The 26,239-nt window shown below is 41.0% G+C and overlaps 1 protein-coding gene and 1 long non-coding RNA gene across 11 annotated transcripts in view; both read right to left on the reverse strand.

Annotated features, from left to right (window-relative positions):
- On the reverse strand, positions 1-10,181 carry LOC310703344. Its single transcript, XR_014524088.1, has 2 exons — positions 6,716-10,181; positions 1-6,538 (listed from the first exon to the last, which is right to left on the reverse strand). It is a non-coding gene; the product is annotated as an uncharacterized lncRNA (long non-coding RNA).
- The window catches only part of ZEB2 (zinc finger E-box binding homeobox 2), a 165,911-nt gene that overhangs the window by 95,353 nt on the left and 44,319 nt on the right, over positions 1-26,239 (reverse strand). The gene's annotated exons all lie outside the window — the stretch shown is intronic.

Below are 26,239 nucleotides of genomic sequence, written 5' to 3' on the forward strand. Positions count from 1 at the left end.
TAACAAATTGTACACCTCAGCTATATATATGTGTGTGTGTGTGTGTGTGTGTGTGTGTGTGTGTGTGTGAGAGAGAGAGAGAGAGAGAGAGAGAGAGAGAGAGAATAAATACAAGATGCAACAATAATAAAACAACCATTACAGTCATACCAAGCAAAATGGGCTAAACCAAAATGAATCAAAAAGACAGCCACAACATAAAACAAAAAGGAATAACTGGAATAACTTTAGCCCTGTTCAGCGGTCCAATTGCCTCAAAACCCTTTTTAATCACACAGACAGTCCGCACAAGTAGAATCAGCTCTAGACTCCTTAAACTCATGGAGGGTTCTCAGCTGGGTACAGATGATATATTGGAAAGGGCACAATTCTGCACCATGCACTCATTTCTCCTCATATGTTTGCTTATACATAAGGAGACCAAATGCCCAATAGGGCTACTGTCTTTGCTACTGGGTAAAAGTGAGCAGAGATTGTGTCAGGAAGATGTCTCTTGGAAGGCTTTGAAATTTTGGGCATCACAGATGGCAGGTGGGGTGGGGTGGGGTGGAGGGACAGCACCCCTGTGTCAGCTATTGTACTTGTACACAATATTTTTGGCGGTGGAGAAAAAAATATTTTTGCACATGCAGGACCTTGGGATATTTTTGTTTCATGCCATTTTGGACTTTAAAAGTGAAAAACATGATCTTGAAATGATCCTGGAAGCAAACTGGCAACCAATATACCTGTTGCAAAATCAATGTGATATGATGTGAAAGACTTGCTTCAGTCAGAACCCTGGCAGCTATATTCTGAAATGAATAAAGCTTCTGGACTGTCTTCAAGGATAGCCCAAAATAAAGTACACGACAGTAGTCTAATCTGGAGTTACTGGAGCGTTAGAGACTTTAAGCATAGAAGTAGCAAGGTCTTACCAAAACAAATGTATGCAGAAGGCTTACCAAATTCAAGGGACTTTACTTCCTAGCCAGGATGCTCAGAAACATACATTTACATGCACCAGATCAAATTCCCTTCACATATAAGCTGCCACAGAGATACTACTGTAGTCTCTTTACAGACGATAATGTAGGACATTTTAGACAAGTCCTCTCCTAACTGTTAACATGAGAGAAGTCAGGGTTAACCCTTGACTTCCAATCTGTTATGATGGCTAGGCCACATTTTGATGTATTTGCTGTATATACCTAAAAGCCTGAATCTGGCAACCATAATACTTTTCATGTGAAACAATCCTATTGAATCAACAGGTATACTGGCACTGATTTACATTAGTCAATGTGACTGAAAATAGGTAACTCCTGCCCCAAGACAGGATATCATTTAAAGAAATAAAGATTTATACTAATAGTGACAACCCTGTAAATCAAAGTCAACTAATTTGACAACAAAGCTGAGACTTATAGGTATCATAGAATGGCCTTTACTAAACACTATATTACAAGCAATCATTAGCCCAGCTATAAAAAGCTTTAAATACTAATGCATTTTTTAAAATTTTCTCTTATATCCTAAACAAGTAATCAATGCACATTAATAAACATAATTGTTTTTTTGGCATTTGTCCATTCAGTTGGTTCACTTTGTCAGCTCCAGCAAACACATCGGTAAAATTCAGTAACCACAACACACAAGGAGGGAACACCATCAATGCCTTCTGCAATATTGCATAATGTATTGAATTACTCAGCTGATCCCACTGTTGGCAGATGGAAACCTCTGAGGTTTGCCATATTGTTTTCTCATGCCATGCGTGTTTGGAGCAATGCTTGTGATGCCTCGTGGCTGATTCACACAACCAAAATCAGCTGGCTTCAAAATTCTAAGCATACCAAGATCCCTGAATTTTCGAGTGCATTTTCCTGCATCTCCCAGATAGCCAATGGCTGTGTGAAGAGGCTTCTAATCTGCAAATGTTATTCTAGTCTCAAGTACCCATGGGGAGGGGGAGATGAATGAAGTTGCCTTTGATAAGGTGAGTTGACAAGATAAGCCAGAGAGTTGCTTTTTAAAAGCAAATATGTACAGAGTCAATGAATACTGTCGTTATACCAAGTCCTACGAAGTAATCATCAGTGCCTGGTCACTTGTAAACACTTCCTTTAGTTTTTTGTTATCTTTTGCCAAAGGATTATAATTAGCAGGATTTTTTTGTGCTTCATCTTCTAGTCAGTACACCAGTTCCACCTATTCCTATTCACACTAGGTGGTAAATCCTGTATCAGGACTACACTACGGCACCACATACCAACCTAGCATCTTCTAAGGCACCCATCTCTCTGACACACTAGTTGTCAATGTAGTGGAATATTCTTTTAATGAATTAGCAATCCATCGTGTGAATCCCCACTGGAGTGATCCACCGAAGACAGAGTAGGGGCAATGAGGCCTGAGTGGCTAAGTTCCAAGCAAGATCATGTAGTGGCCTTTATGTCACTGCCTTGCTGTTTGCTAAGGGTTTCCTAGCATTCACTCATAGGTAGGCTGTAGGATTTGCCTCAGGAATTGCAGCACTGTGAGGTCACATCCACACCTTACATTTAAGGCCCATGGCTTCCACCAAAGAATGCCGGGAACTGTAGTTTGAAATCTGACCATCTAAAAATATACTTTTTAGACTGAAGAGGCGATGCATCAGAGAAGACCCTTAAAAGAACAGCTTACTGGTGGCTCTCATATCGCCAGCTTCTGTACTAGTGACCCGAGAAACCCCCAAAATGAAAGTAAGCTACTCAAGAGAAACTAGGCAGATCAGTAATTCCTCCTGACACTACTCTTTGTTGAGTCTCAAGGTAACAGTAAAAAATTTACTTCTAACTGGTCAGTTGACTCTACAGAAGGAAACAAAAGGAAGAAAGGTCCAGTGACAGAAATGGAAACTTCCTATGCAAAACGCTTTGTCACATGAAGGAAATATATTGCAATTACTGAAATATGAGTAGCATAGGGAGGCCAAAATGGTATCTTCCTTTGATGTGCCAAAAAATACGTGAAAATGTGAATAAAAGGTAACTTATTCAGTGTCAGTCTTACATATTTATAGTTTAAAAATTAGTCAAAGTTTATGTCCTGAGGTTGCACCTACAGGAAGCCAGATGTGTGCCTTCTGCATGTGACCTAAGACAGGCCTGAAGCAAAAACTAGATAATTTCTCGCTCATACTCTACACCGTCGATTGCGGCGGCTTTCTGAGGTGAGAGAAACTGACAGCACTAACTCTCCAGGGCAGAACTTTCCAGTCAAGTGGATCAACGGACTGAAAATCTCTTATGAATAGTCATTAGGCCTTCATTACAAACCCCTCACAACCCAGTTCTCTTTTCGCAACCAAATGCCTTTTGTCATCTTCACAAGGTGCATCATTTAATTACCAATTGATTTCTTTATATATGACAACATGTCAGATAGCAAAATACAGTGTATCTCCCTTAGGGGAAGAAGTCTGTTAACTATCAGCATGCCAGCTTACTGAATTTAGCTGTAAGACAGTTATTCCCTCTACTGTGCTCCCCCCACCCCTTTTTATTCCAAGAAAAAGAAACCCTAGCGTTTCAAACCTCCCAAGTTTTAAAATTAAAGGTAATAAAGGAGGGGAAGAGGTGGAGCAAAACTGGAAAGTTTCATGAGATGGTGGTGCACAGAACCTTTCAAACTGCAGCAAAACAACAACAAAAAACCCTCACAAAAAAGTCCCTATGTTTTAGGTCTGTTGCGACACAAATGTGTCTGTAGTGTGTGTGTGTTTGTTTGTTTGTTTGTTTGTGTGTGTGTGTGTCCCCTCTCTCTGAATACACACTTGTTGGCATCTGCACACTTCTATACACTCAGAATGCCCCGAACACAATTATTCTTATTTAGCATTCGTCCAGCTCCTGACTTCGCTCGCACGCTGAATCTTCCCCTTCACAACTGTCGCCTGATAATCAAGCCAGTGCTGTATTAATAAGCTGTATAATAAGGGAATTTCAGAAATGTACAGGACTATTATACCGTAACAATAAAACCTCAAACTGAGTAAACCAGAGCGGCGTTGAAGGTAGGCGTTTGGAAAAGAATGAAACCAGTGTTACAGTAATGCCCTCCATTGTATGCCAGTGTAAATGCCTGCTTCTTTCATACACAGAAGCCACATTACATGAGTCCGAAATGTTCTCAGAGCATCACTGTGACTGGTTGTGATAGAACCTGGCACGGGCAAGCACTGAAAGCTGACATTATACTGTAGGATGTGCTGCAGGTGTGCGGGCCTGCGAACGTGCTCTAATTACATATTTTCCTGCAGAGCAACAATTAAGGTCGCCAAAATAATTGCCAGTTTCTTAATCCCTCTCTAACAAGACTGACATAAGGAACGGTTTATTTTTCTCTGGTTATTTGGAAAGCATTCCTCAAGATTTTGGTTCTTCCATCACGCTTCATCAAAACCTAATTCTTAGGTTCCAGTGTGTGATTATACCCATTGTTGTTGTTTTTCCTCCCTCTTAAAGCCTCTGTGAATTCGATTGTAACTAAAATTGTGTAGAAAAATGGGCAGTGCTTCACACAGCACACTGTTCTAACATTTCATCTGGTTTTAAAAAAGGGGGGTGCATATTTGCCTCTTGTACGTTAGATAATCTGATCCACACTTCCAACAACCTTATTACAACTTAGAAAGATTTTTTTTGGATCTGGCATTTGCACATCGAATATTCAAGAATGCCCAGGACCTGGCCTGAACCTCTCTGTTTCAAACAAATTTTGTCAAGACTGTTAGCCATATTCCTTGCAACTATTAAGTTTTCTCTGTGCGGTGGCTGTTTATTTCTTCAAGTTCCTGATAACAAAAAGAAGAAGAAACATCTGAGGCAAAAAAAAGCATGTGCTCAGTTGCTTATAGTTCCAAACGGCATTGGGTTACTATATATTACAGGGCCGGATTTAATGTTTTGAAACTAGTATTTAAAGCACACAAAGGCTTAGGATTGAAATACATGAAAGAGTGCTTTTTCCAATATTTACTAGCCTGTGCCTTGTTGGGGTCCTACCTTTTGCTAGAGGTATGTTTTGCAATTACTTAGGACAGGGCTTTCTCCGCAGTGGCTCCCTGACTGTGGAACTGCCTCCCTTTGGCAGTTCAATCATCCCCATCATTGGCAATCTTTCAGCATCAGCTGGAGGCACTTTTACTCAGTCAGTCTGAGTATTAATGGGGGCCATGTCAGACATCAAAATGCTACAGAATTATTAAGCTGTTTATTGTACATAATGTGTTGATTCTGATTTTACAATTTTTTGCTGTAGCTTATGGATTCTTTATTGTGATCTGTTTGGACAAAGGATAGCATAGAAATAAAAATAATAAATAAAAATGTTTGTGGTCCCCGAACTTCACACCCTGCTACAGATCACATGAAAATGGCTGATGGTCTTGATCAGGGATAGGCAACCTAAGGCCCGTGGGCCGGATGCGGCCCAATCACCTTCTCGATCCGGCCTGCGGACGGTCTGGGAATCAGTGTGTTTTTACATGAGTAGAATGTGTGCTTTTATTTAAAATGCATCTCTTGGTTATTTGTGGGGCATAGGAATTCATTCACCCCCCCCCCCAAAAAAATATAGTCCAGTCCACCACATGGTCTGAGGGATGGTGGATCGGCCCACGGCTGAAAAATGTTGCTGACCCCTGGTCTTGATGGACCACTTATTGTTTTTTTCTGCCTGTTGTAATGTGGTGTGCTAGATTCTGTATTATTTTTAATTGGTTTTTATTGCTTCTTTTATTTCTTACATTGCATTTTATAGCGTTGCCGTTTGAATTCCAACATAAAATGCAACAATAAATAATAAGGCGCAATATGAGAAATGAAAGAAGCAATAAAAACACAATTAAAAATCAATACGAATACTTAACATGCTGTACCCACCATTCCCCGCCTCTGCTCCCCCTTTACAGACACCCCTCAGGCCACCTGAATGAAGCTCACAGACCACTGGTGGTCCACAGACCACAGTTTGGTAACCTCTTCTCTATAGGGTCGCTGTGGCATCTGTTAAATTTGAAGTAAGTGGTAACCCAAACACAGATTCACTACTGATGCTAGTGGATACCGACACGTATACCAACTGAGCCTAAGAGCTTGTCCATTCTCCCATTTGTGCCGTGCCTAGCAAGCATGGTTAGAGCCATGTTGTGCTGGACCCATACTTTCTAAGCATGGGCCTGAGTGGTTTTCCCCTTGCCCCGCTCCTTTATAAGGCAAGACCTACTCTTCAGCGATAGATCAGAACAAATGTCAATCTGGGGGAACCCTGAGTTGCCGTTTGCTCCGATTGAGCACTAAAGAGCATTTTCCCCAGGGGAAAGCATTGAGCACTAAAGAGCATTTTCCCCAGGGAAACAAGAGGGAGTGTGGATAAGCCCTAAAAGAGGCTCTTGGTGCTGGCACCGACTCTCATATTGTCATTTAGTAAAGCAGTCAGAAAAAGTTATATGAATCAGGCCAACTTCACCCACATCAAATTGCCTCTCAGAAAAGGTGAGCTTGTAAGAGTACTGACCAGTGGTGTAGCATGGGGGATGCAGGGGGGCCCGGCCGCACCAGGCACAACATCTGGGGGGGGCCGCACTCGCACTCGCAGCTCTCTGCCCCCTGCTAAAATCCACGGGTTAGGGGGCGCAAATTACTTGCCTTGCCCCGGGTGCTGACAACCCACGCTACGCCACTGATACTGACTCCTGAAGATGAGACTGTGTGACTCCAAAGCCCATTGGAAGCTAGAAACAGTCTTTGCATTAGGTCTTTGACAACATAGCTCAAGATCTGGAACATCGTTGCATTTCTTTATGTCAGGTCTTATTGGGCTACTTCCCACACTAATTACTTTCCCTCAGAGATGCTTAAAGTGTGCAACTGAAAATGTAGAGTGCGAATGTGGCAAACACATGTTTGCAAATATGTGAATCACACACATATACTCATTCAGGAATCCTGACTGGCTGTGTCTCCCTTTTGAGTTATGCTCTGTGGAACATGCCTTTATCAGAATGAACTGCATCTGTTCCAAGCATACAACCAGGTGATGGAGGTGAGACTAAGGTGAGGTGATCTGTGTCAACTTCTGCCCAGCAATTCAGGTTCACAGCACCGTCACTTCCTCTTTGGGTCAAATCAGTCAACCCTTTTTTAAAAGTCTTATTTTCAAGTCTACTTGACTTTTTCTTTTTCTTTTTTTGGGACCCTCGGCTGAATTTGCACATGTTGACTGAACACACGCACAGAGATTTGCAGAGCAAATTAAATCTCTTGTTCGGATTCCTGATCAGAGAAGCTCTCATTAGAATTTCTTCAAATTAAACAGTGTACAAGTAAGAATGCGATGCGTTCTAAACAAAGGCCCTTCTGAGGAACTGGAGGAAACAAGTACAGTACTGAAATGGAGCCATTATTTGCCATGAATCTCACCACCCCACCCATTAACCCATAATGACAAAAAAACCAAGGCCCTAAAGGGATAATTTGAGCTAGCTTTTAGATGAAGGGCAAGGAAGATGACGAAGGACTGTGGATGGGGGTGGGGAGAGAATGTCACATTTATAGCGCAATCTAATGCACATCTACTCAGATGTACATAACACTGAGTTCAATGAGGCTTATGCCCAAGTAAGTGTGACTGCCAATATGGGTCCCTCCAGATGTTGGACTCCCATCAGCTCAGGAGATGATACTGGAATGGTAGTCACCAATGTACGGTATATGATTGTAGGCCTATTTCCTTAATCTAGTACTAGAACAATTGACAAGCTCCCAGATAGGCTGCTGTGTCACCAGTAGGAGGAATAGTTCTGTGAGTATCTAAAATAATTGGAGGACTTCCTAGGTGTTGCATTCTATGGACCGAAATCTTTAACCTGAGTCGGCATGCGATTTTGATTGCTCATGGAAAGGAGATCTATCATAACCAAATTGTAAAGCTTTTCTTTTCCAAAGAGAACCTGGTTCCGAACATAACAACTGAGCAAGTATGAAGGCATGGGGACAGTTGACGCGACTGAGACAAGGCACAGCAAAATCTTGCTTTATGCCAGAAGTAGATTTGCTTGATGTGCAAAATAATATTCAAATATCAGAACATATGAGCATTAAGCGAAAGAAGTCAAACTTGCTTGGGTAATTGTTGGCAACTAGAAAACTTTGCTCTGAGCACATTGAAAGCGAACTGTTACAGTCCAATTGCCAGTTTTAATCCCAGTGATTTAGGCAGGCACTGCCCGTCAGCATTACATATTTAACAAGAAGTTGTGATTATAAACCTCTGCTTAGTAGTGCAGGTAAAAGTCCGCTTTTGGAATACATGCTTCACCCACAAAGCCATCAAACGAGCTCCTTTGATTCATAGCACATATTGACAATTTTTCTACTCTATTTACTTTTCCTCGCCTATATGCCACCCTTCATTTTCACCTGTACGTTCACCCTTTTCCCAGAGCTACGCAAAGCTGCTAGTCGTCTGCTTTCTTCCTTTAGCTTTCTGCTTCATGTGAAGAATCAACAGAGATGAACATTTTCTAGCCATTCCAAAAAATATATCAAAAAGTTCTTTGATTTTTTTGCCGTTCCACCCCTGGCATCTGACAACATTAATAGAAATCTTGGGGGTTAGAAACAAAAAGAACATAGCACATCGTTTGCCTTTTTAAAATAAAATAAGATAGTTTGCTTGGGTAATATTTAAAAGTGCAAGGAAAGAAACTAATGAAGCCGTCTGGTAGCTGAAAGCAAGGATCTGCTTTAGTGTGTCCCCATCACTTCTCCTCCCTTTCCCCTGCCCAAAGTTGAGTGTTTCAAATCAAGTTCCTAAAATGATGTAATCTAGCTTGACAAAAACTACTGAATCTTCTGAAGTGCTGAGCCCTCCAGTCTCATAGAAGTTAATAGGGAATTTGGCTTCTAAAGAGTTCAGATGTTCTGCCATTTTTATCAGCGTGCCCCTAGGCATCAGTAAATTATGAAAAAACTAAGCCCAAATATATACCTTTAGTCTTCTCACATTTGTGTGGGGTATGGAACTATAATGCAATATTGGGATGCACACATTTCTTTTTAACAGTGGAGGGTTAAAAATTGTGTTGGATAAGTGCTTTCATTAAAGCTAATAAGCAGCATTTATCTCTCTGCATTAAAATGGTGGATTAAAAATCATTCATCTATCAGATCCTCCCATGAAATACACACAAAAGTTTTAAAGGAATTTTAAAAAGCAGGTATTAATTAAAACCCATGCTCAGAGATGAAAAATATTAAGAAAATTAGTGACTGAAAATCCAATATAGAAAATATGGAGGTTTTTTGGGGGGTGGGGGTGGGGAATCACATGAGAATGATCCAGCCAGCATAACTCTGCAGATGATCAAAGCTAATCTTGAGTACAATTATTATTTTTATCAGTTCACCTTCTAAACAGTATTTCAGTAGATTTCCTTTCACACAGTGATATTTGTAATAAATGTTCTGCCTTTGTTTTAAAGTCAGTCTGTAGAAAGATGACATCAGCTTAGCAAACAATAAAGTGCCTGTAATATTGTCTCTAGAGGGCTGTTACATTTACTTTGTAGCAGTAAAATTCAATTTTCAAAAAAACACTACATGAATGATGTTAGGTTATTAACCCTATCACCACCATAAAACATCATCTTTGTATGCCGAATGTAGGTCACTATCTGGAAGCCATAAGTTGCTTTTTGTTAAATAATCCATTTAAGCTGCTTTCCTTGCCTACAGCCTGGGTTGTGTCTCTTCAGTGGGTTTTGGGGGGTGGGGGGGGTGGAGATATTCTAGCCTTGATTCACAAAGCTCCTAGGAAGCAAACACACTGGTATTTTTTATTTTAAGGTGCTCTTCTTTCTTAGTTTCGGATTTTTACACTTAGTTCTGAAAAGTAACTCCCATTGTTGCTGGAGTCGCCCTTTCCAGTGCAAGGAAACTGCTGCAGATCAGCTTGTGCTCCTGAGAATTCCTTCATGTCTTAATGGAAGGTAAGCTTAGGAAACATGCCAGCAGGCACAATATCAGTGATCAATGTGCTTTAGGATAGCCGATTTCTAACATGCAGGTTTCCGCACTTTTATTGGGTATCTAAATTATCTCAGCGTAGGGTCAGTGGGATGTGGGAACAAACCTTTTTACAAGAGCACAGTTGAAACCTAAAGTCCAGGGGTATGCAGGGCACATGACTTTGCAGGAAAGAGGATTTGCATACCTGGCAAAGCTACGAAAATATTCCACATACTTTTTTGTTTTGTTTTTAAGTGTGATGTGTCTGAAACCTATTAGTAAGCAAAGGGTTAACTAGTTAAACTTCTACACCCCCCCCCCCCGTAATTCTCTCCAATAGCAGACAATAAGTAAAAGAAGTGCTGGTTATCCATTTTTAAAGGGATGGGGTTGGGTTTTTTAAAAAAGAAGATGAAGAAGAAAAGGAAAAGAGGATCAAACACCTCAGGCCAACAAAAGGTTGTGTCAGAGGGCCTTCAATCACAAACCTCCTTCAACAAGAGATCTCCCAACCTTCCAGAGCAGTAACCCAGGCAGCGCAGCTAAAAAGTCCCCTGACATAAAAAAAGAACAAAAGCCGCAGAACAGAGGTATTTATTGTTATGCACACTCCTCTTTTTTATTTATTTTTTATTCAGGCTTCTTCCCCTACCCCAGAGAGGGGGGAAAAACTTTCTTTGCATAAGCTATTGGTGTGGGAAGTAATAGTGTTGAAAAGAAAAGCTTCCTCCTCACATTGCGAACCTCCTAGGTTGTGCGGATTGTGTGCAAGGAACACCTGATGAACGGTGAGGCGAAGTTCAAAAAAGAAGTTCGCATCCATTTCAGGGGGGGGGGGGGACACAGCAAACGCAGAAGGATGAAAACAGTAAATGTATCTTGAACACACATTTTTATCCCCACTCTACTTTTTTTTTCCTTTTGAAAATGAGCCGAGTTGTCTGTGCACAAAGAATGTAAATTATTTGCCTTTACAGTGTCAGGTCTTGGAGGTATCTTAACAGCATGGAAGAATTTTCCACTTAAATGTAAATTATTAACAAGTTGGAATTTTCATTTGTTTTATCTCCTGATGTGCAATCTAAATAAATAAATGGCACAGTTTACAGGATTCGCCACCCACTTTCCCTGCACTTGGAGGGACATATTTTATAAACAAGCTTCCTTGGCTTAAATAGGGGTGGCACATCAGATCATTCATTCCTGCATCACTTATCTTTGTCTCTGCACGTCTGAGGGTACCCTCCCTTCCCCTTTCGCTAAAACAAATTTACCTCCGGTACTTCATCAAGTTTTGCTATGTAATATCGCTAAATAAACATCACAGTGGTTTATTCATAAAATATTCATCTTTCAAAATGTTCCATCCCATCTTCCCCTCCTGGGTTTACCTATGTTTACAAATATGTAAGCCTTGTTAATGTGCCTTGGCTGGGGAATCATGAGAAGTGACCCTCCTTGAGGCAGAAGCCTGCGATGGAAGGAGTGTATTATTTCAGCTGGGGAGAACAGCAAAGCTCCGGGATGATACTGATTGATTAAGACCAGATGGATAGCCACACATAGGTGTGACGAAAATAGAAACATATTGCAAACATCCCAAGTATTGAGGTTGGGGAGGTGTGTGGATCCTGCCCTACCTTATCTGCCTCCTGACAGGTTCTAGAATTTAAGAATGTTAATGGCCACACTAACTCGCGTTCGCCTGTAGTTTGGTGACACTAACCGCAATGAATCAGGCACGAAGTTATGTTTCAAAAATAAATCCTGGTCCCCTCCCCAATCCACACACACGCCTCATCAAAAAATGACAGCTGGTGTACTACTGGGGTTGGGGGGGGAGAGAAGGAAACATACTCTTATTTGTCCTCAAATTAATTCACCAGGGCTGATTCCACCCATTTAAATTTATATGTGCTTAACCTACCCCCACCCCACAGCCATGCCGGAGAAAACTTTTTACCAACAGCCAGAGCCCACATCCTCACCCTGAAATTAAACTTTCTGAAACCACAGAATGGAATAAGTGGAGAATTAGTGACCTCTGGTTTAGAGAAGAATGTTTCATTGATACCGTCTCGGCTTTTATGTTTATTGGCCATAAATTGACTGACTCTCTCTCTCTCTGTAAGGCTTTGGTTGCTCTTCACAGAAAATAAAAGCTAATGGGCTGAATCCTGCTCACCTTACTCAGAAACACAGTGAATGGAACATGGCCGGGGGGACGGGGCGGGAGGAAGCTGCTCACTATCTCCGCCAATTCATTGATGAAAATGCTACTATGTTTGATGAGGACGTTGACCTATTAGTATCTAGCGCTGCTCCATGGCTTGGGTTACATCTTGTCACAATATTATTTGTGGGGGTTGAGAGTGGGGAGTTGGAATCTCACATGAACCAAAGGTACCAAAACAAAACTCACATTATTTGAATTGGGGTTTAAATTTGAAGTAACTGAAATGGAACCTGTGGAACTGCATTTGTGCCAAGCGATAGTACAAATTGGCTACTGGACCCAGTTTCAATCGTTTGCTCCTTCTTTCACAAATTTATTTTGATAGTGTGTGATGCGGTGCTTTGAAATTATTGCCCTGGGGCAAGGTATGGTGGTGCTGGTAATAACAATTTACAAATGTTCCAGTTGTACTGTTTACAAAAATTAAAGGATAATTTTAAAGTACACAAAACACAGCCCTTCTCAAGTTCTACAGAATTATTGGCCATTAGCTAGTGACAACTGGCTTTAGGAAGGGAGGGGTAGGAGGAAATCTTTGGAAGAAACAAGACTCCTAGTTTTTCTCTTTCCCCCCCTAAAACTTATGTTCTTCTCAGCAGGAAGCCTTAGTTCATGGTCTCCCTCACAGAGGCCTGAACCTATTACGTACATGCTATAAACATCCTCAGGTTTCACAGACAAACATTTGTCCATAAAATCTTGACTGGCATTTTCTGGAAGTAAAACACACACACACACACACACACACACACACACACACACACACACACCCCTGTGTGTGTGTGTGTGTGTGTGTGTGTGTGCATTAGCTCTGAAGCAACTCCTGATAGGTTTCTTTATATGTTACAGATAGTTAACATGCTTTCTTCTTGTGTCTGCATGAAATCTAATCCTTCTAGCTGAGAATTTGCTTAATCACAAAGGCTACAAATCACTGACTCCAAAATTATTCCGCTGAAGTTCCACTGAGGCTTTTGGAATTAATTTGAAACTATTGAGGATGTGGGCTGAAACTCAGCAACCTGATTTAACAGTTCAGGTAAACTGAGTTTGGCTTCAGCTGATGTGCAGCTTGATCCTATGCCTACGTTCTCAGATGGAGATCTCCCTGGGTTCCTACTGGGTTCAAAGGCGCCTTTGACCCTCCCCTGCTTGTGCCTGGGATGGCAGTCATACAACTTAATCTTGTGCAAGTTTTCTCAGCAGTGAAATTTACTGTTTTCAGTGAGATTTTACTCCCATGTAAACATTTGTAGGACTGCAGGCTTTCCTGTAAATCATTTAAACTGAAATATTGAGTCAACTTCAGGAGAGGAGAAAGTGGTGGCACTGTGATGTTCAAAGACATTTATTCTAAAATACATTTACAACCTAACTGGCAAATATGCCAACAAGAAAAACATGTGTTGTTTTTTTTTAAAAAAAAGCAGGAGGAATGCTTGGCATAGCGATATAAAAATATTTGTCCAGTTTCCAAGCTGAAGATGACTTTATTTTCTTTATTTTACAACCCAGGTGACCACAATTGTAAAGGCTTTCCTTTCTCTCTCCCCCAGCTGAGAAATAAAACCGGCTCATTTAAGGAGGGATCATTATTGTCAGAAGGATCTTTTGGCTTCGAGACTGTTTTCCACAAAGCTGAATTTCACCTCCCCATAGAATCTTGGAAGTTAAATTGGGAGAATGTTGCTCAAGACAAAGAAGAAGGAAAAGACTTGTTTGGGATAAAGAAAACTGAAGCATCGTTACTTACACAATGGCACTAAAATACACAGGGCATTACTTCTTGACTTTTCTCTACAGGATCTACTTATTTATCTCCTGTGCATGTTAGGTTTTATACAAGAAATGTTTTTTTAAAAATTTATCAGTTGAAACATGCAAGTGAGATAGCAGCTTCATCTCATTTTATCTGTACTTGAAGGCCTCAGTATCAAGTTTTAAAAGAAGCCTGCACATTTTGTGTGTGTGTGTGTGTGTGTGTGTGTGTGTGTGTTGCTTTCTCAATCACATAACTACATGATACACATACCCTGAACCTAAGCATGTGCTCTCAGAAGTGAGTTCCACCAGTTTCAATGGGATGTGCTGCCAAGTAAGTCTACACAGAATTGCAGCCTGTGGATTCTCCCCCAACTTCCGTTCCCTCCGTCCATGATGACCAACATCCAAACGGATGCAAACACCCAGGGCAAGGAGCTTACGTTGGCCCATGGAATTATTTATTTATTTATTTATTTTTAAAGACCTATGTTCATCTTACAAACAGATGGTCGCATAAAAAGAATCACAAAATACATGACATGAGCAACCATTTGTTGTATGAAAAATACTGATTGAGGATGAACCTGGATAAATGGTAGCAGGTGAGGTTGGGAGTAGCTCCACTAGCACTGTGGTCTGCCAACACTCTTGAAAGCACAGCTTGTGAATGGCCAGAAATGTTCTGCCAGGCCTTCTAGTAAGGGCAATGGGACTTCCTCCAACCTTGTCGGCCACTCAGTGGTGGTGTGAGTCAAATGCTTTCTCCCACCTTGCCTTGCACCCAGCTCTCTGTTCAGTTTCAAAAGTGGTTTGCCATCAGCCATGGGACAAGGGTGGGGAGAAAAACACGAATCTATTGGTGATGCTTACTCCTGCCCATTATTATATAGAGAGTGGTCATACCAATCTGCTTTGATTTTGATTCTTCGATTAATAACTCAAGATTGTGAATGCTTTCATGGATATTAATGGGCAGGTGCAAAAGCAGATGAACAGACGATAACCAAAAGTAAAAGTTCATCTCATGTGGACTTTAAAAAAATATATATAAACCTATGGCCAGGCATGGGTGGTACTAACCCCATGGATAAAATGAACTCTTTCTACTTCAAAACTGTAATTGTGAAGAGACTGGGTTATTGGAAACAAAAACTTTTTCTGATGTTATTTTCCTAAATATGTCTTAGTGCGCATGTGTCTTAACATCCATATCTCACGTTAAAGGATTATGCATGCATCTTTGCCCAGCTAAGAGCTTTGAAGCATGCCTCTTTTCTGAAAGACAAACCAATATAGCCTTTCCTGTATTCTAGTCTGTGTACACCTGAAAAAAAGGAATATAAGAAGCAACCCTAAATCTCACTGATTTCGATATCACTTCCCTACATGTCAGATTTGCATTTTAGGGTACAAATAGTTCTGTCTCCCTTCACCCCAAACTCTTTGTTCTACATTGTGTACACTAAGTCAGTCCTTCCTTTTGAAAGGCAAACGTAAGCGTCTAATAATGAAGGAGGGATATTAGGAAAGCGTTCGGGAGAAGGGACATTGTGAGGTTTCTGTACAAACCAATTGTGGAAAGGTTTGCTCCTCTTCAGTGTGGTCCAAGCTTTCGTGTAGGGAATAAAAACAGGAAGTGGAGCCCCAAATAGTCGGCACTGCCCATTCATGTAACTATCAGTAGCAAATCATACGAAAGGACTGACTTTCTGGATGCTCCCACCTTATAATGTTTGTAGATACAAGGTAACAAGCAAATTCAGCAGCAAGGAAAGGAGTCCAGACAGACTATGCTCCTCCCACTTTTTAAAACCAACCAATCCCAAGCTTCAAAGCAATTAACTCAATAAACAACAATAACAGGAATACAGGTAGGCTTTGAGGTGCTATCCACTATATTGCTTCTAAGATCACGTGTAAAACTATCTGCCTGCATGACTATCTCTGGGTGCAAACTTCTTAAGGTGGACAGGGAAGGGTGTAACTGCAAGCCAGTTAGGTTAACATCTCTTCTGGGAAAACTTATGGAAAACATGATCAAGGATAGAATTGCCAAGTGTATAGAAGAAGAACAGGTCTTGCTGAAGAAGAACCAGCATGGTTTCTAAAGGGTGAGACCTGACTAACTGACCATTTAGCATTCTTTGAGAGCATTAATAACCATATGGGTAGGAGTCACCTAGTAGACACTGTCTACATAGACTTTCAAATAGCCTTTGGTAAAGTCCCTCACCAAAGATTCCTTAGTAAGCATAGCAGTCATGGGATAAGAAGCCAGGTCCTCTTATGAATCAGTAACTCATTAAAGAACAGGAAACTTGGAGTCAGAAGAAATGAGCAGTGCTCACAATGGAGGGTGTAGGAAGTGAGATCTTTCAAGCATCAATACTAGGACTGTTGCTTTTTTATCTTGGTCATATGTGGCATGGAATTAGGGACGAGGAGTCTTTTGTTTGCTGATAATACTAAATTGTTCAGGGTGGGTAAGAACAAAAAGGGAAAGGCGCTCTCCAAACTGTATGGATAAGTGGCACCTGAAATAGCAGAGAAATCTCAATGTGAATGTGAAGCCAGTGTGTGGTGATTGTGAAAAATGTGAATTTCATATTGGGGGTTATTAAGAAAGGGTTTGAAAATAAAGCTGCCAGTATCATTATGTATTCATACAAATCTATGGTGCTACTCTGCTTGGAATACTGTGTTCAATTCTGGTCACTGCACCTCAGAATGGGCATTTTAGAGCAGAAAATGTTTCAGAAAAGGGTAATAAAAAAAGAACAACTCTGTTATGAAGAAAGGTTACAACATTGGATTTTTAATGGCTTAAAAATAAATAAAGGATTATGTATGGTGGATAAAGAGATGTCTTTCTCCTGCTCTCATAATAGTAGAACCCAAAACTATCCCATGAAGCTGAATGTTGAAATATTCAGGTCAGACAAAGGAAGTACTTCATCACTTAGCCATAATTAAACTATGGAATTCATTACCACATGGCAGAGGTGGGTTTAGGGGAGAGCGACCAGTTCAGTCGCACTGGGGACAGAGCCTTGGGAGCACAGCGACTACGTAGAATGGAAGGCGATAGAGGGGAGAGTCAGGTTTTTGCGTCGCACAGGGTGCCATTGAAATTGGAGACCCCAAGGTCCACCACTGCACATGATGTAGCAATGGTGACAAACTTGGTTTTAAAATAGATTTAGATGGTTTTGAAATTAATTTATGGCAGTTGAGGCTATCGAAGACTACCACTACCAGCCATGATGGCTGTGTAGTTCCTTCAGCAGTGGAAGCTGTATGGCTCTAAATGCCAGTTCGAAGGGAGAGTGCTGAGGCACTCATGTCCTGCTCATGGGATTCCCATGTGCATCTGGTTGAGCTCTGTGAAAACAGGATGCTGGATGAGGTGGGCCTTTGGCCTCCTCTTGTGTTCTTTCTTTCCTCTCCTTCTCCTTCTCTCTTTCTCTTTCTTTTATGAGTAATCAGGCCACGAATCTCTCTCTAGTGTGTGTGTGGAGGGTGCCTGCATACAGTATTGCGGAGCTCCAAATTACAACCCATTTTAAATTACTTTATTATGGATTTCATGCTTGCAGTTCATTTGTTTCCTTAAACCTCCCACGCCCATCGCTGCCCTATGAGCATACAGCATGCAGGCAGCATAGCAGCTCCCACATGTCTTTGCTGACACAATGCAACTTTGTTTTCAGCACTGTAGAGCTTTCCACAAAACAACGCAGACTGAAATGCTTTGCAGAGTTGAAGAGGAGATATGGAAGAAATTACAGTAAATACCGTGCCGTCTGCAGTGATCCCACATTCCTGCCAAGAGTGTGTGGCTCTCCCTTGCACACCAGCCCCACCCTGATGGCCATCATTACGTTGTCGTATTTGCCTCATGATTAAAAGGATAGATGGACCAAACCTTCCAAAGGGGCAGAGCTGCCTGTTAAAACTTTGCTCTTTGCCTTGTTAAAGTCTTGAATGGGAAGGCCTACGGAGAAGGCTTTCCCCCTTTAGTTTGCTCTTGTTAAGGGACCAGCCCAGGGAAAAACCCAACCCAACCCAAATCAGCCCTACTGAAATCCAACAAAACAGAAGCATACTGTTAAATTCTCAAGTTCCACTGATATCAACAAGATTTAGTTGCAGCTAACTTTCACTGGCTTGCACCCCCTCACGTGTGTGCAGAAATGCAGTATCCCCATTAAAAGAAAGTAAAGGACCTACTAATCACAAGTAGTTGTGTACCTACATCTAACCACTTGAACTGCTGCTATGTGCAGAAAATGTTGGTTTTGTGGGCCGGCCCTCCTTTGATCTGTAAATTAATACCTTGGTTTTTGTCTCATAAGGCTAGCTGCGAAATGAACTAACTAGTATTCAGATAGGGACAATAAGAAGATGTGGAGGTAACAGTAAAATATCTTTGCCCATAGACTCGTTCATGAGTCTACGACAGGAAGTTCTCCTATACAGACAACTGAGCTCTAGTTCTATGCCCATGGTTTTCTTCCATTTGGGTGCTACTTCCAAAATATGGTCTCTGTCAATCTAGGGTTACTAAGATGTATTTCATTGTAGTGAGATCTGAAAAACACGTCTTTAAATTCTGCATGCCGAAAAGTTTCACTGCCACTTCTACATGGGACAATTAGCATGTATGCCAGAATACAGTGTCATATTCTGTATGCTAGAATATACTCTAGAAATAGGGGAATCAATCATGTGAGATGCACATAGAAGGGAATGAGCCAGCTTCTTATGGGGTAGTTTTAAATGCATAAAGCTGTCGAGAGATAGACACTTTCTTGCCTAAAGATCTGCAAAATTCTGGAATATCGAGGAACCTTTTGAAATACAGCCTGCTCTTGTAGATCAGGAAGTTATAGGAAGGCTGCAAGTAAAAAATATCATGCCTCAACAATCTCTTGCTCCAAGTGAGTGTGTGTGTGTGCTTATGTGTTAGAGTAGTGGATTGTTTTACAGATCTATGACTCCCTAGTGGATTTCATTCTACTTTAAGAAATTACAGTTCATCATACTATGCAGCAGATAGCAGGGATATATGCATGCCAAACCCACCGTCTGAACCAGTGATTGCTAAATAGTATTCTATTCTGCCAATTAATGCAACTTAATTTTAATCATAAACCGAACTAGTCTTGTTCTAATACGGTCTGCCTCACCATGACTGTAAAAGCTAACATCTCCTGTTAAGGAAAATAAACTTTGCTTTGCTTTGCTTTCTTCTTCTTCTTCTTTTAAAATTGTATTCCTGAACAAAACAGTGGCATGGTTCCCCAATAAAATATATAGTGGTGTGGGCTGAAAAGTGCATGTATAGCAATCCACATTATTAGAATGTTTAAATATTAATTATTCCACTGCGTAGTAAAGATGATCAAGTGGGAGTGTCAACTAGTTTTCTAAAAGCGGCAATGCTCGTTTTAATCTAAACTTCAACTGTTAAGCAAAAAACTAAAAGACCAGCAAGCTCAGGCTGCTCCAGTATGTTTATTTTTATTGGTTTCTACAACCTTGTGTGTGTATTTTTTAAAAAAATAAAAATAAAATCCAAACAAAACCCATAAACCGACATTAACTCCGTAGCTTTAATCACTGCCAATAAGACTCCAGCGGTATATTAGAAATTACGGCTCTATTTCTTGAAAGCAACATAACTTGGAGGGCTGGAGGCGGGGGAAGGATCAGGCAGCCAATACAGAAGTGCAAAGTTCAGTAAAATACACTTAACTGTTGAAAGCCCAAATTCTTAGAGACATGCACATGTTTACGTACCAAAAAAGGGGACCTAAATGCATGCTGCTTTCTCCCTCTCCCACAGTTCTTCCCTCTTCAAAGCAGCTTTCAGCTGTTCAGAAGTGAGCCATTGTGTGAAAAAATATTGTTCAGGTGGTACCTTGTTCTGGTGTGTGAGAGAGGCTTGAGAGACAGATGGGTAGACAGATGTACAATGCTACATAAAAGTAGAAAGACTTACATTATCGTGTGTGTGTGTGTGTGTGTGTGTGTGTGTGTGTGTGTGTGAAGCCTTAAGTGACTGAGTGTGAGCTGGAGGAAAATGGGCACAGCTGTGGGAAATAAAGAGTTAAGCCGCTCCCCCCCCCCCCGCACTCTTCCCTTCCCCTTAGAAAGCTCTTGCTCCTTTAAGATTTTCATAGTCCAATCCGTGAGATGCGGAGCAAAAAGAATCACTTTGAGATTCTTAAGAGAAAGACAAAGAAAGAGTGTGCGCTCAGACTCTTAGGCTTCCTTCCGTCACTCATGGATGCCCTGCCAGGATTTCCCACCTGAGACAGATTGCGACGCATGTTCGAATCACTCATGCACAAGAAGCAATACACAAGTTCAGTGTAAAGCCACTTTAAAAGCTCATCGGGTGCATACTTTACTTGTACAAAATACCTTATTCATGACGGAGCAGAGAGGGCCTAGGTAATTACTTGAATCAAGGTGGCCTCAGAAGTGTTTAAATCTACAAGGACACTTAGAGCATGAATAATGCAAAATAATTTGCATCTAAATTTTTTAAGTGTTCTTTATTCAAAAACTAAAATGCAGTTCCGATTAAAGTTTGATGAGTGAAAGCTGAGCACTTCGTGCCCACTGTGAAACGTCTCCTATTTGTGGAAATTATTTCAGACAGAGGAAAAGGGACAAAAGAGATGAAAAGAGAGAGAGAAGTCAGTGATTAAGCTGCACTATTTTAAGGCATCCTTGCTTTGTGATACTGGGGACTAGCGAGTCAACTTCACTGCTTGCTGAACTGGTCCATGCCCAAACGCCATCTCTTTCACAGCAGCAACAGTGAAAGCAACCATCAATTTATGAGCTGAAGAAAATAACTATTCTTTTGAGGGTGATGATCCTAATAAGCTACTTTTGTTTCTGTAGCCTGCACAATACTTTTGCTGAAGAATATACTTGTTTCGCATCCTGTGGAAAATATTAAGGGCAAAGCTAAAGAACTGTTTATAATAGCATAATAAATTCAGATTATTGCAGAAGGGTTGTGTATTGTGTGTGTGTGTGTGTGTGTGTCACACGTGCTCTGATAACATTGACAGCAAAAAACCTAAGCAGTCTGGCAATGTTCTGAATATCAGATTTTATAAAAGAATGTATTCAGAACCACCATAAAATTGTCTGAAGGCAAGAACGAACTGTCGTATAGTTCTAACCTACTTCTAATCTATCGGAGAACAGGAGAGGAGGTAAATAGGTGCACATCAGAAACGACAGCTTTTACATTCAAATGTTAGCAGCCATGGCCTTAGTTTCATAAATCACTCTTTACTTGCCTGTGACCAGGCCCATCCAATAGGAGAGGCTGTGAAACAAACTGCTCCAACTTCTATAGAAAGGAAGTTTTGCCAGAAATCAGACTGAGTTCCTTTTGCCTGGCTTTCACCATGTAAGCCATTGTCTCTAAAGCTGGGATGAAAATGACCGCATGTGCAACTTATTCAAGACATTCGGAGTGATTCCTCTCATCAGGAAAGATACAGCTTCTCCTGATATATCTCATTTTTTTTCTTTCAGTAATGGGCAATGTGATCCTCTCAGTAGAGCAGATGCGAACAGGTTATGTTAGAGATATGATCGATTACAGACTGAATCAAAACTTTCAAAAGAATATTTGCAGAGAAAAGCAATTTTGCTTCCCCAGCCTTAACTATGTGAAGAATTTATCAGAGGCTGCTCCAAAACCGGCTGCCCCTTTCATATGAGTGTGCTCGCCACGCTTTCTTAGCGAGTGTATATGCTAGGTTTTCTTGGATTTGGAACAATGAGAACATTTTTTTTAACTCATTGAACAAAGATTTCCCCAGCAACAGACCCCCCGCTCAGCCGGTCACCTATCCTTGCGACAGTTTTTCTTTTCCCACGCTAACCCTAGGGCTCATTTGCATAAGGTCTCTGTTGTGACAATTAGTTTCAGGTGAGCTGATTTCTATGAAGCTTGCCCAAGACGATACACAAGCTCTGGGCCTCCCTGATCCTGGGCCTAATTGCGACTGACTGGCACCAGACACAATCACCCTCTTGATGCAGCAAATTGTCCTGCAAGTAGCTTGTTGTGACCCTGCAACGCACAAATCATATCATGTCAGACTGGCATGGTAAACAGCAGATAAAATGAAATTAGGGGAAAGACATTTAAAAGAGAGAGGGGGGGGGAGAAATACCTTCAATATATTATGTCAAACTTTTGTTATCCAGAGAAATCACAAATTTGTGCTGCAGAAGAAGCACTCTTAATGACCAAGTATTGAAGCTTGATTTAAAAAAATAAAAATAAAATAAAATCACGTTTGGATGATTTTAGTGGGTAAAGGGGGTTCTGAAATGCTTTCTTCCAAAAATTCGCCTCTGTGGTGTTGTGAAAAGAGGCAACAAGCTACAGGGTATATCAACAGGCAGGTTAGCAGAGAGCTTTGTCATTTCCGCAAAGTAAAACAACAACAACAACCCACAAAAGCAGTCAATGCCAATGAATATTAACTCTGCGCACAGCAGCCAAAGTAATGCTAGAACTTTTTCTTTCTCCTAAGACTCGCAAAAAGACAGCAAAGGGAGTGAGCATCAGCAAGGGCTTTTCAGAAGGGCAGTTTTCCAAAGTTGCTGCTTCCCTGTCCACTATTTGCTTTAATGCCGACGTGAATGTTTCTTTTTGTCAACTTGGTTCCGCTTGGCGTTACAGTCAATCCACCAACTACAGAACTGCCTCTCAGATAGACGGCGAAGGCTAAAGCCTACTCTTTTGATCCGCCTGCAAAAGCCACGCTGAACCCAATCCAAGATTTGATTGAGACAAAAAAAAAAAAAAGAGTAAACCTTCACCAAATCAAACACAACAAAATCACAGCGTGCCACAAGAGCACCACTCTTCATCCCTAAATTGATCAGCCTTGTGGGTCATATCTTATGCAGTCCACTTCTTCCATAATTCAGTCTACAGAAACTTACACCTTGTGCCTAATGTATCATAAACTGGAATAGGCTTCGGCTCTGTGTTTGATTTTGGTCTTTATAAACAGAAGAGATGGGTTCTGCAAAATGTATTATTCACAAAAGGGCTGAAAGTATTCACCCACAGTTGTCAGACCTCAGTTTTGATGTCAGACTTAGGCAATTCTGTTGGACTACTGATTTTAGTGAGCAAAGGGGTTAAACATTTGCCCACTGCAGATATTTATAAAATGGCTGTTCAGATGGATTAAGCCCATTAACACTGGATTAACTCTGGTTAGCTAGGGAAGTTCTGGCATTATCTCCAAATGAACAACAAGATCTTAAAATTTTCAGCAGAATGCAACTCACTGGAGATTTTTCCTGCATAAGCACCATTGAAATGATGCAAGAATACTACAGTGTTTTTGCATGGCTCCCATTCATACCAATGGGGACTGCACAAAGATTTACAGTGGACTGTGATCTGTTAAAATATCTTCCATATTGGTGGAGCAGCCAATATCAAAATGTCACAAATTCACATTTGTTGACATTTTCAGTTTTGGGTTGAGAACTGTGGCTAAGAGGGGCTTCTGAAGCCAGCTGCCCTCTGTTAATTTTGTAATCCTATAACCTGATAATGGGCTAACTGGTCTTTTTGAAATATAGAAGAGGGAATGTCAAAAAGTCACCTCTGTGCTGAAATCAGCAATCCCCTGCTCTAGCCTAGGGAAATTTTCATATTCTTGGTGACATAAGGCCTAATTCTTCTTGCCCTAGGACAAATCCATTGGATCAAATGGCACTACTCCCGATTTACATACCTCCGAGATACAAATGCACCATCTTTAATTTTATTACCCCATTTAACAGCAGTTACAAATGAAGGAGGAATACAGTCTGTTAACAGAAGGGCTGAGCTAAGCGTAGGTAGCGGATTTTAGTATAGCGTTCTGCATAAAAGAAATACTGTAGCCACCACAGCCTACAAAACCAAAAACTCTTGTAACTGCCCTTGTCTTTCCCTGGACTATAAGAGGGAAATGGAAATAGTTATTCAAGGTAGAAATGGCTTCTAAGCATAGAGGAAAAGCAAATGCTTCCCTGTGTAGCTACTTACTGTGGCCATTTGTATCTTTAATACACAGAACTTTCTGCAACATAACGCCGGCCAGTATTCACTCCAATTCTTCATTCCTCCCATTACCCCATTCGTAAGTATTAGTTCTCACAAAGAGCAGATAATATGATAGTAAACCTGTTCCCAGGATCAAGGTGCTGGTGGGGGCCATTTTATTTTTTTTATGGAATACTTCCCCATACAATCAAAAAACCAACACAGGAAACTGGAAGTGAGGGGGGAAAGTTCTAGTACAGCATTCCTCCCTCACATTCTAGTTTCCTATGTATGGAGGAATATTTTTTCCTATTTTGGAGTATTTTAGTGATATGAGCCTCACACCTGTAGTCTGAAATGATGCTATCCAGGCACAGGTTGGATTACCTCACCTGTGCTTGTTGAGAAATGAGACCAGCTCCCAACATTTTTCACAGGCTCTTTCTCACCCATTACAGTTCTGCTCCCTTCCCTATCAAACTGACAAACCCCATCCAGTTTTAACCCTCCAATAAGTCTCCTCACTTCTGAGCCTTTTCTCTTGCACATACATCTTTCGCAAAGTTGGCTGTTAGCGGTTTCAAGTATCAGCTCATACACAGGTTCTGCACTCGCCAAAGAACAAGCCCTCCTCCGTGGACGCAATTTACGGCGAGTCACGTGGTGCATTTTCGCTTTTAGTTCTCCCTAAAAGCATTTTCTGGAAACAGAAATGATGGACCCTGAGAGTCCACCCACAATGGAATTGGGTCCATGAAACTTTGAGAGTGCAACGCATGTTGCTACTTGGTTTATTGTTGCTCCAACGCTTTGCCTGTTGTCTTCTTCCTGTGCCTTTTCCTTTCTGATCGCACCCACCCACCCCGCTCCAGAAGAAAACAAGATTCCTGAAATCTGGAAAGGAAACAGAGGGTGTGCTAATGACTCAGTAGGAGGCACTCTCTCCTCTGAGTCAATCCTATTCCAGAAGGAGCTACATAGCATTTGAAGGGTGCTGTGCAGCTGCAGGTGCTGCCTTTCCTGTGCACCGTATAATTAAGGCCTTTTGGGTTACTATAGATACCTTAGTCTTTTTTGCAGTAGTAAGTGTGCCTAGCAAAGCTCAAACTGGTGTAATTATCTGGCGTTTTCGTCCTTGATGACTCAAAGGGCCACACTCTTCTTATTCACTTTCTATCCTAAACTCTGGTGGAAGGGGGCTAGGATGTCTTCTTAAATAGTTTTCTTGGGATGACTTTAATGCGGCAGTTCAGTTAAATATTGTCTGGATGAGCATCATGTGACCTTGCAGTCTCATGTGCAATTCTAGCTATAAGCCATGTTTGATGACCACCAGAAATACCTGAGAGTGGCCTTACATTGAGCAGACCGGAGGAGAGGGCATGTGAGTTGGTGTACATCATAAAGTTGGCATTATGCGCATTAAAGAGCTACTTCCTGGCTTTGGGGACCAATCAAAAAGAACAATCAAGATGCTACAGTTCTGTACATGCTTGCTTGGGAATATGTCCCACGTGAAGATGAGACATAACCACTGAGTTAAAGTCAACCTATTGGTGAATTATTATTCCTGGCAGATTTAGCTGTCACAATGCACTTCCTGATTGCAAGAAGTGGGGAAAGAGAACCACAAAACTGACAAACTTGCTGTTGCTAATAGTTGCTTGATCTAGCTAAATAAGTCATTATTTATTGGTTATAGTTTAACTTGACAGCTACTTTCTTCCTTAATTCTTGGTGGTACAGAACAAATGGCACAACTCGATATGGAAGTTTATCTGTCAACATGATGCCAAATTTTGAGGTAAACAGTAAATTATTAGGTTTTTTTTTTAAAAAAAAGATTTTTGTTTTGTTTTGCTGGAGGGACATATTTGAAAAGGTGGGCTGATAAAATTAAAAGTAATTTGAAGGCACGTCATGAAACGATCGAGGTGCAACATTGTCTTTTTGTCAGAGTCATTCTTGCACGCACAATTATTTTCTTTCACTCTCACCAACCTACCTCAAACAAAGCATCAGATTCTGAATTTCCTACACATTGGTACAAACCACTGGGGGGGGGGCAGAAGGAAAGGAGGACTGGCTACCTACCACTAAGTAAAA

Source organism: Podarcis liolepis, assembly GCF_965112155.1.
Source record: "Podarcis liolepis genome assembly, chromosome: 1".
Taxonomy (NCBI): domain Eukaryota; kingdom Metazoa; phylum Chordata; class Lepidosauria; order Squamata; family Lacertidae; genus Podarcis; species Podarcis liolepis.